The sequence below is a fragment of the Polypterus senegalus genome, chromosome 10, assembly GCF_016835505.1.
Source record: "Polypterus senegalus isolate Bchr_013 chromosome 10, ASM1683550v1, whole genome shotgun sequence".
Lineage (NCBI taxonomy): Eukaryota > Metazoa > Chordata > Cladistia > Polypteriformes > Polypteridae > Polypterus > Polypterus senegalus.
Genome location: NC_053163.1, coordinates 31,734,703 through 31,745,660, shown reverse-complemented (window position 1 = coordinate 31,745,660; position 10,958 = coordinate 31,734,703).

Sequence of the window (10,958 nt, the reverse complement as noted above, 5' to 3'; positions counted from 1 at the left end):
AGGAGACCACTCCCAATTTTTATTCTAATGACTATTACACCTTGCCTGATTAAGGGGCCTTAGCTGCCTTGAAAGGTTGCATTTGTAATCTCTTTTGCCAATAAAAGGTGTCATTTCTCCCTACTTTCTCCTGATTTATCTGAAGCAGTCACCCCATTTAGTTCATACCCAGAGTAAATAACATCTTAGAATTGGAGAATTTAAATTCATAAAAAAAACACAGAGGGGAGGGCTAAATATGGAGATAATTAAGCACAAGGGAAATGAGAAAACAAAGTAAAATCCTTCTGTCCCTCTGGAGATACATCAAAGGTATTTCTTCTGTGGTGGTATAGCCTGCCCATTTACCCACCTCCATAGGCAACATGCCAAAGAACACCATTCTTTGTCTTGATCCCGACATTTACTGGAGACTCAGTTAAACCTCGGGAATCATGAGGAGGCTTTAAGAAATATTTTTAGGTCTTTTCTGAACAGCTACTGGTAACAAGGGGTGCCAGGCTAGAGCTCTCCCTAGTGGTCCTGTTTATTATGTTTGTTAAGAGGTGAACAGACCAGAGATTTGTTTGTGTGGCAGATAGAAAAGTGGTTACAGTGGTGCCAGAAAGTTTATTAACCGTTTAGAATTTTCTCTGTTTCTCCATATGTAACTAGAAAAAGAGAACCCAGCTGAACAAATGACACGAAAACCTTGCACTTGTTCATTTATTCATTGAGGAAAATCCTCCAATGTTACATTTTTATGTGTGAAAATATATGTGAATGTCGTGGAGAACAATTCTCTCTCTCTCTCTTTAAAGAGTCTCAGAGTCCAGATGGAAATGCAGAAGACATATTTATTACACAGCAAAGTAACAAAGAGACTTGACCATGGTACAAATACTTAAACTAGGAAGTGAATTGGTTTATATTACATTTCTTATCATCTATGCAAAGTATTCTGCTCCTTCTAGTTCAAGCACACTTATGTCCATTATCTAACCAAAACTTGACAACATTACTCCTTACCCTGTTCAGGTGTTTATCTGTCAGTTCCCACCATTTAAGTCAGGAGCAAGAGGGCCCACACATGAGATTCTCGGCTGCTCAAATTAATAGTTTTTTGTTGCACAAGCATCCCTCAAGGCTGTTTTTAAGCAGCTACAATTCTAAGACAATAGCGTCTTAGAAAAGTTTTCTTATAGTACACACTTACCTCATGCTAGTGTCCAAGCAGGAAGGCAGGCTTGCAGGGGCCTGGCTGCTGTAAGTGAAAGCAAGTGACCTTTCTAGCTGTTTAGAGAAATAAAATATGCAGACTCAGACTTTCACTAATTAACTCTTATATTACCTAAAGTTAGTTAATACAACATGTTGTAAGAAAGCATTGGTACATAGACTATAACTATCTACGTATTTTCTAAAATAATGACCTGTTTAGGTCTCTCAAAGTTAAAATCTCAGTAGCTGTGTTTCTAAAACAATAGCCTGTTCAGCTTTCAGAGTACACAGTGTCCTTGACTTTTCATTATCTCTCTGAAGTTTTAAGCTAAGCAAGTAAAAAAGAAATATTCGGCCGCTTGCAAGTAAAGAACTAGCAGCCTTTATGTTGACAAATAAATGGTGGCTTTTTGGCTGCTTTAAAAATGAAAATATAAGCATAAGCATTTTAAACATTCTAAAGCTAATAAGTGAGAGTACATTCATCCATAAATGTAAATAATTTGTATGCACAGCTAGGAATATCAGTTCACTTGAAGGGAAAAGTAGAGTCAGGTGTTTCAATCAATTGGATGACAATCAGGTATGAGTATAGGATTCCCTACCAAATTTAAAGAATATAAATCAGGGTGTTCATTAGAAAAGGAGAACTCCCAAAAAAATAGTTGTTAATACTCATCAGGCTGGAAATGGTTGCAAAAATATTTCTAAAGATTTTGGAATCCACCAGTCCACTGTCAAGAGGAAATTCAACATCAATGTTACCCTCTCTAGGAGTGGTTGACCAGCCAAGATCACTTCAAGAACAAGGCGTGTAATATAGCAGGAGGTCACAAAGAGCCCTAGGGTAACATCTAAGGATCTAAAGACCTCTCCTGCTTTGGCTAATGTCATTGTTCATGAGTCCACCATCAGGAGAACACTGAACTGGAATGGTGTACATGGCAGAGTTGCATGTGGATACGCCAGAATGCTATTGGAAGAAGGTTTTTGCACAGATGAGATAAAAATAAAACTTTTTGACTTGAGCATTATGTTTAAGTAAAAGTAAATACTGCATTCTAACATAACAACCTGTGGACATAATTCGTGCTCCAGCTCCCCATACACCCAACACAAACAGGCACAGACACAAAGTAAAAGCACAAAGAGTCATTTATTGTGGGAAACTCTTTCAATCAAGAGTTTCCCACCACCACAGCCTCAAAAATATGCAATAAGCACAATAAAGTAAGTTTTTGTTTTTCTTTCTCTCAGTCACTGTTTCACTGCCTCCTCCACTTCTTCTTACAAGCTTTGTCCATTTTCCACTCATCTCTGGCTCATCCATGTGAGGCAGCCAGCTCCTTTTATCTAATCCCCTGGAGTGTTTCCAGTGACGTGATGCTGCAGCTCCATAGCATTTCCGGGGTTGGAGGCTGGAGCCCTACAAAGTAGGGAATCCCAAATCCTCCTTCTCCCCCTGGCAATCCCCACGGGACCCAACAAAGCACCCATGTGGGAATTCGAGCCTGGGCTCAGTGCCATCTAGCATCCTGGAGGAGACAAAGCTCTGTGTAAGCTGCTCCCCCTGTCCTTCCACCTCAAAGATGTCTCAGCTGGGTAAGAATGTGGGCTGCCCCTCACAAATCTTATTCAATCTGTGAAACATGGTTTTGAGTTTGCTGCTGCCTGACCAGGGTGTGTGTAGAGCTCGCACTATAACATGGCGTAAGCACAAAAGCTGAAATGTGCTTATGCACAGAAAAATCCAGATGCAGGAATCTGTGCGTACTTCAACTTCCACGTTCTTCCGTTACATAAATCCCGATCAGCATGAAAAGTAACGCTCGTGCACGCGCTTTATGTAACGCCCCAAACTCCTCCCAGAATTATGCCTCTTTGAATATGCAAATCAATATAAATCGCCCTTAAGCTCAGCCTTCTGTGAAAAGACAATGGGAAAGGCATGGAGGAAAATATAAGAATTTCAGCGAATACCAAGTGGAGGCAAAGGAAAACCATACTATTTATTCAAATAAACCGTGGTATAATCAACAAAAGGAAGTTGATCGAGTGACATAGCGTGTTGGAGAAACTTGAAAGCTCACGTTCACAAAATCGCACAGTGCCGGAAATAAAAAAGAAGTCACATATCAAAGTCACCGTGAAAAGGCGAGTTGTAGCCCACTGAGTGTCATATGAAAGCTTATTAGGGTACAGAGAAAAAAGCCACACGGTGGGGAAAAAGCACCAAATGTCAACTTCAATCTCGACATTTCCACTTTAATCACGTAGTTTATTTTGTCGTTTAGTAGAACATTATAAACTTCATCTTAAAATTGTTTAATTAACCAGTTTCTCAAATCACATCGTAATTAAAGTAGCACGTTAAATGCTTTGTTTTGTATTTGATCTTCTATGTGCTCTATGTGTGTGAATCACTACTTGCTTTTTAAACCGGCTCTCTTCCTCCAACTGTACACAGAATCCATTACATTCGTGATATTACAGTGCTCTGAATAACTAAATTACTGAGATTTATACATGATATAATTTTCATGATGATAGGAGTTAAAGCACGTTATTAAACATGGGTTTCACGGTGCAGTGATTGTGTGCGACCTTCAATGAAATAATTTATTCCGGCAGTACTCAGGGGTGGTTCTAGGCTTGTGGTGGCACTGGGCAGAGGAAGAATCGGTGGCTCCTTCGCCCGCCAATGTCAACAAGGTAACTTATGCACGGTGGATGGCCACGTCCGTTGCAGACACTGCATAGCCACCTCGTGCTCATGACACAAGCATTTAACTTTTGCCGAAATTTGTCGCTGCGTTTTTAGCTGTGTTGTTATTTTCTCTTTCTGTTTTATATTCAATATATATTGGCGTAGCCGCCACTGCAGTCCTTACTTTTCTTTCTCCAAGTAACCGATCGCCACACAATCAACTCTGTAATAGAAGTTAAGTCATCTGTAAGCTTAGAGCGCCGATTCTTCAAAACGTTTAAGGAACATTGAAATATCTTCGTAGTACAAAGTACATGTTTAATTATTCTATCCTTCATGACAGTCCCAGTGAAGAATATAGATTATTTAAATGAAGTTAAAGATTTATCTGTATAATATAATAAACATATTTTGCTGCATTTCATCTTAAAAATGATATCGTCATCATATGTAAATACGCGCTTTATAAAGTGGCTCAGGTTGTGAGATATTATAACTGTACTGCAAGTTTACAGTGGGGTTATTGTACTTATAAGTACAAACAGTTCTACAAGGTGCAATTGATTGAGTGCGTTTAAAGTTCTTGGGATGAAACTGTTTCTGAACCGCGAGGTCCGTACAGGAAAGGCTTTAAAACGTTTTGCAGTGGCTGAGACAGCGTGTCCTTGAAGCTGTATACCGATAATTCTCTTTCTGATCAGCTGCTGCTGTGATTCACACTCAGATACAGTGATATAAATACTCAGTGGTGCAGTGAGAGTAATATGGAAAAAGATGATCCGCTGTGGCAACTCCTAATGGGAGCAGCTGAAAGAAGAAAACAAGGTGCAGTGAGAGTAACAACGCTAAAGCAGTTATGGTATTTGGAATACTATGGCTGTTCCCTGGACCATTATATTGTTACAAGTTAATTACAATCAGATGCATTACACTAATAAACAATATGCGGTTAGTTTCTGTGTATTTATAAAGCCGCGTTATGAAAATAAAGAGTAACCACACAGGAACAGTACCATGGCTTTGACGCTGGGTGCCGCCAGTTTGCAAAACCGAACGGAGAACTTGCCTACGACAAGGCATGAGGTACCGTGGAAAAGTGCGTGGCTTTACGCCAAGTGTAGGTTTTATACATCGCGATTTGAACGTGGAAAAGTTCTTACGCAACATTTCTGTGCGTACGCACCGTTTATACATGAGGCCCCAGGACAGCTGCTATTATTGATAAACTATGAATTCTGAATTGCAGTAGCAAATTCTACTGGAAAATGTCAAGGTAACCATCTGTGAATTGAACCTTTAGAAGAAAGGGGGTGATGCAGTAAGACAACAATCTTAAACACACAAGTAATGCTAATAAAGAATGCTTAAAACAGAAATATCATGTTTTGGAATGGCCAAGACAAAGTCCTGACCTAATCCTATAGAAATGCTGTGGAAGGACATGAACAACAACAACAACAACAGCAGCATTTATTTATATAGCACATTTTCATACAAACAGTAGCTCAAAGTGCTTTACATAATAAAGAATAGAAAAATAAAAGACACAATAAAGCAGAAGAAATGAAGAAAGCAGTTCCTGATTTAACGTAGTTCTACAAGGGGGAATGAGATAAAATTCTTCCAAGCCAATGTGCAGGGATAATCAACTGTTGCCAGAAACATTTAGTTGAAATTTTTGCAGCACAAGTTGGTCACACCAGTTATTGAATTCAAACATTCACATGTTTTTTCAGTCACAAGTATCTATGATTGGATCATTTTCCTTAAAAATAAGAACACTTATAATGTTTTTGCATCATCTTTTTCTATCACCACTGTATCATTGGACTGATTGTATTAAGGTATAAGTCATCATAGAAAAGAGGAAGAACTTGATGGTAAGATATAATCATAAATGAAAATAACAGTTGCATCATGTAAAATCTGGAAAGCATTATCATTAAAACCAAAATGTAAATCAGAAATCAGAGTCAGAGAAACCTAGCTTAAAGATAACTAAATAGAAGAGCCTGCTAACAAAGATTTAGAATCCAAGATTTGTTTCTATCTACAATCTCAGATGAGGAAGAGACATTTGTGGTGACGTTTTAACCCATCGTCACATGCCATGTCCTGCCAAGAATCTCTGGGGGAAAAGAGTAAACAAATGGTGGCATTCATGCAACCAAACATGGAGCCAAAACAGTATGAAAATAAGTTTAATCACTTTATATAATTAATACTTCCAAAAAAGTTGATGGAATTTGGAATCACCACATATCAAAAACCCAAAAATGTGTAAAAAGCACAGCAAAACATAATGAAAAAGACTAAAAATTGGAGAATTGATTAACCACAAAACAGAAATAGCACAAAAGGGTATGAAACTGATAGATGTCGGCTACATGCAAGTTTGTCAAATCTTTTATCAAAGCTCCAAAAACATAGTTAAACATTGAGAGCTTTAATCACAATTAAACCATTTAATTCTTTATCTCTCCCTTTTGTTGCTTTCACCTAAAATAAAACATTCTTCTAATTGTGATCAGAAATCTTTCCTAGTTTTTAACAAAATGAAACTTTTTTTTTTTATTTTATTTTTCTTGTTTTACCACTAGACTATCACGATTTGTGTTTTTGTAGGTTCAAAAGCTTGCTGAAATCTGTGCAGACTGAAATTAAAGAGAGAGAGAGAGTAAAGCATGATCACCAACATGGTTTACATTTCTTTTATAATGAAAGAGAAGCAAACAAAAGATGAATGACCTCACTTCCAGCAGAATCACCACAAACTTTGCCTCTTTGGTTCACCCAAATACTTAAATTTCAGCTCATCCTAAACCAGACTTTCTTTCTGGGATCTGCTTTGGAACAGAATGGCGCTCCAACTCTAAAGCATAATATTGCAAGACAATGACACATAGGAGCATCAACAACAACTACCATCACTAACACTTTTTTCTTTTACTTTCAATGTAGGACATTAGATAGATAGATAGATAGATAGATAGATAGATAGATAGATAGATAGATAGATAGATAGATAGATAGATAGATAGATAGATAGATAGATAGATAGATAGATAGATAGATAGATAGATACTTTATTAATCCCAAGGGGAAATTCACAAAATGTGTTGTCTCGACAAACCCCAACACTATTCATATTGTTGCTTGTCTATTTGTCTATTTAAAAGGTATATTTTAAAACATATATATATATATATATATATATATATATATATATATATATATATATATATATATATATATATATATATATATATATATATTGTCACACACGCACGATTAGGGGGCAGCCAATGGGCCAGGCAGAGCGTGAAAAGACATGGGATGTGACAGCAGAAGAGCATATTAATGCCTTTCTCTCTTCCTCAACAGAAAGCACGAAGATCCAAAGTCTGAAAAAGTATGATCGAACGTACCACAGACGACCTCCCAACAATAAAGCCCAAAGCACTTCCACATCCACTAACAGTCCTTCCGTGATGACTTAATTTCTGGTCCCTCTCTGATGACCTCAGTTCTGGCTCCCAAAAATGATATCACCTCCGCTCCATTCCGTTCACGTCACCCTCATTTCCTCTACATCTGTTATGCATAAAACCTCTCTCTCATTGTCTTATGTGTACTTTGGGAACCATAAATTTTTCCCTATTTTACAAAATCCTCATGGGGTGTAACCAGACAACCATCTGTGAGATGAAGCTGAAGCATAGTTTGCTCAAAACACAACAGCAAAAGAGTTATGGTGTTACTGTATTATTTGTAATATGTTTCTTATTTTTATGCCACCATGACATCACTTATTATGGACCACCCTCTGCCTTTATATTCTGGAGTGTCACTGATCTCTAGGGAGTGAAATATTGAAAGTATTGTTTTCATTTGATTTTCTGGTTTATTGTGGATTTTTTGCTTCTGTTTTTGGATTTCACATTGAAACTTTTTGATTTTGGTTGCCTATTTAGGCAAACTCCTTTCTGCCTCTTTTTTTAGATTTTATTTGGTCTTTCTTTGTTGATTTCAAGTGCATTTCAGCATTTTTTAAAGATTCCTATTATGATTCATCCCCCTTGATGGACATTTTTTGTGTATTTTGGGCTGTTTATTTATTTTAGACTTTAGAAGCCACATGCTTTTTTTGGAATATGTGTAGACTAAAGCAAGCCTGTGGACTTTGAGGGTCAGACTCTCTGGGGTGAGGCCAGTTCTGTTCAGGTTGAGAAAAGCCTTAGACTGAATTAGGGTTTTTTTAAAGGCGTCACGGTTCTTCACTGTTTTGAGTGCATTCAAATCACAACACAAGTAAACATAAGAATAGCTGAAAAGAAGCAAACAAAGTTTTGCACTGGTGTAGTCTAAACCTGAACCTAATAGACACACTGTTCATCTCTAAAAACAGCTCCCCACAGTGATGAGAAAGACTGATATTGAAATACTGAACGCTTTCAGTTCCAGTCATTGTAGCCAAAGGTAGTACAACCAGTTAAGTAAAGGATCAAATACTTTATATACCATTGGATGGCACAGTGGGTAGCACTGCTGCCTCACTGATCTAATTCCTAAGTTAAAATCGTTTGTCTAAACACTGCCCATGTGGGGATTACAGATTTTTGCCATGGATTTCCTTCCTTAAACTTTCCAAAAGAAACAGATTAAGTTAAATTGGCCTTGTCTGGATGTTTGTGAGTGGTCCCTGCTATGTACTGACACTCTATCCAGGGATGTTTCCTGCATTGTGCTTAGAGCTGCCAAAATGGACTCCAGAACCTCTGTGACCCTGATTTGGATTACGCAGGTTTCAAAATGTAATGTTGTGTTATGTTGCATGAGTTCAAATTCAAATGTATTGAGCAGATGGCAAGTCTCTCACAGACTAGTAACAGTGGGACAACCCCAACAGCACACAATGAAGCACCACCATACATTAAATACAGCTTCAGACCATAGCTACAGTATATACAGTCATATAAAAAAGCAAAAGTTTTTTTTTCTTTTTTAATATACTGTATGTGAACAAATCAAGATTTGATCTTCATTTAAACAGTATCTTTATATAAAAGTGATGTAATTTACAAAAAAAAAAAGCAATGAAAATTTGACTTTGTAGCAGCTTATTCAACAAAACGTTAACAGATATGCAATTTCCAACTATTTTAAAATTAAATTGACCCTTGTCTGCAAAAGATAGTGCTGCCCTCAAATCCTATAATGGTCGACTAATCTCTTCTTGGAGAAGGCTTTCCCACTCCCCCATGCAGAATTCTTTCAACTATGTGGTATTTTAGGAGTACCTTGCATGTTTGCATAGCCAGTTTCAAATATCTCTACACCGTCTTGATGGTACTCACATCCGGACTTTGACTTTCCTTTTCTAGAAGCCCCCACTTCTTTCTTTTCAGCCGTTCCTTGCTGGATATACTGGAATATTTCGGGTCATTGTCATTTTACAAGGTCCACTTTCAAGAGAACTTCAGTCCTCAAACAGATGCTCTCTTCAGTCGTCCTCTGGTAGAATGAAGAACTCATACTGGATTCTGTGATGGTGTGTTCTTACAACAAAGCAGCCCCAAACCATAACATTTCCCCCACCTTGCTTAACAGTTGGTATCAGGTTCTTCTGGTCAAATGCTGTCTTTAGATTTCAGCAGTTTATATCTTCTTGCACTGTGGCCAAATAACTCTATCTTTGCTTCATTTGTTCAGAGCACATTGTTCCAGAAGTCCTGGTCTTTGCCTAGGTCTACGTTGTCAAACTTTAGTCTTGCCATGATGATCTTTCTGGACAGCAATGGATTCTACCATGGTACACATCCCATGTAGATCTAATTTGTGCATCCTCTACTTAACGGTAGACTCATGCATTCTGCTCTTGGGGCTGCACTTGCTGGGGCGGCCTTGCCTGGACAAGCTGTGATTTGTTTGAAATTGTTTTCACTTCTAGATCTTCCATACAGTGGAATTTTTAATTTCCAGATGTTCAGAGATCCCTTTTAATCTCTTCCCAGTTTCAAATGCATTTACAACCCTCTTTCGGAAGGTCCCAAGGAGCTCTTTTCATCTTGGCTAGATGATAGCATACATTGCAACAACAAAGAACAAAATGCACTAAACGTCTGAGGTTTAAATAGGACAAGATCCCCGCTAATGATGATCTGGTGCACCTTATTCTAATTCTATGTATGTGAGGTAATGATAAATGGAGGAGTATATTTACTTCTTCCATGTCTATTTAAATTATACAGATGAGCACACAATGAAAATGTTGCATGATGTTTGCTAGATTATATCACCTATATCTATAGATACTGATTAAATGAAGATCAAATATTAATATGTCTACCATATATGTTAAAAAGTAAAAACCTTTCATGAAATGTACCTGCGTTTTTACTTGACTGTATGTAAGAAACAGTAATGCAGGCATCTGTGTGTGTGGCTGTCCATTAGCCTGTAGCCTTATGTCATTGAAACTAATGGTCCAAGTGCTAATGGTCCTGTGCTGTTCACCAGTATTCTTTTAAGTCTTCAGTTTTCTGAAGCACTTTTATTACTGTAGGGTGACATGTCACAGAGTGCTAAGGCCGCTCTATGTGCGTGAACAGAATGGAAGGCCATAATTAGATACCAGCTTATACTTGGAAAATCTGAGATACCAATCCACCCAACAGGGCTATCCATCCCACTACATCCTAACTATAGGGTCACGGGGGTCTGCTGGGGCCAATCCCAGCCAACACAGTGCGCAAGGCAGGAAACAAACCCAGCCCACCGCAGGGCGTACCCACACACACACACACCAAGCACACACTAGGGACAATTTAGAATCCCCTATGCAGCAAACCTGCATGTCTTTGGACTGTGGGAGGAAACCGGAGTACCCGGTGGAAACCCATGCAGACACGGGGAGAACATGCAAACGTGCATTTTTTATAAAGTTTAAAAACAACTGTTAAAATATTATGCTTTATTGACATGTTCATTTAACATAATATAATTCATTTAACGGAGAATTAAAAAATTTCATTCATTTTATATAAAAACA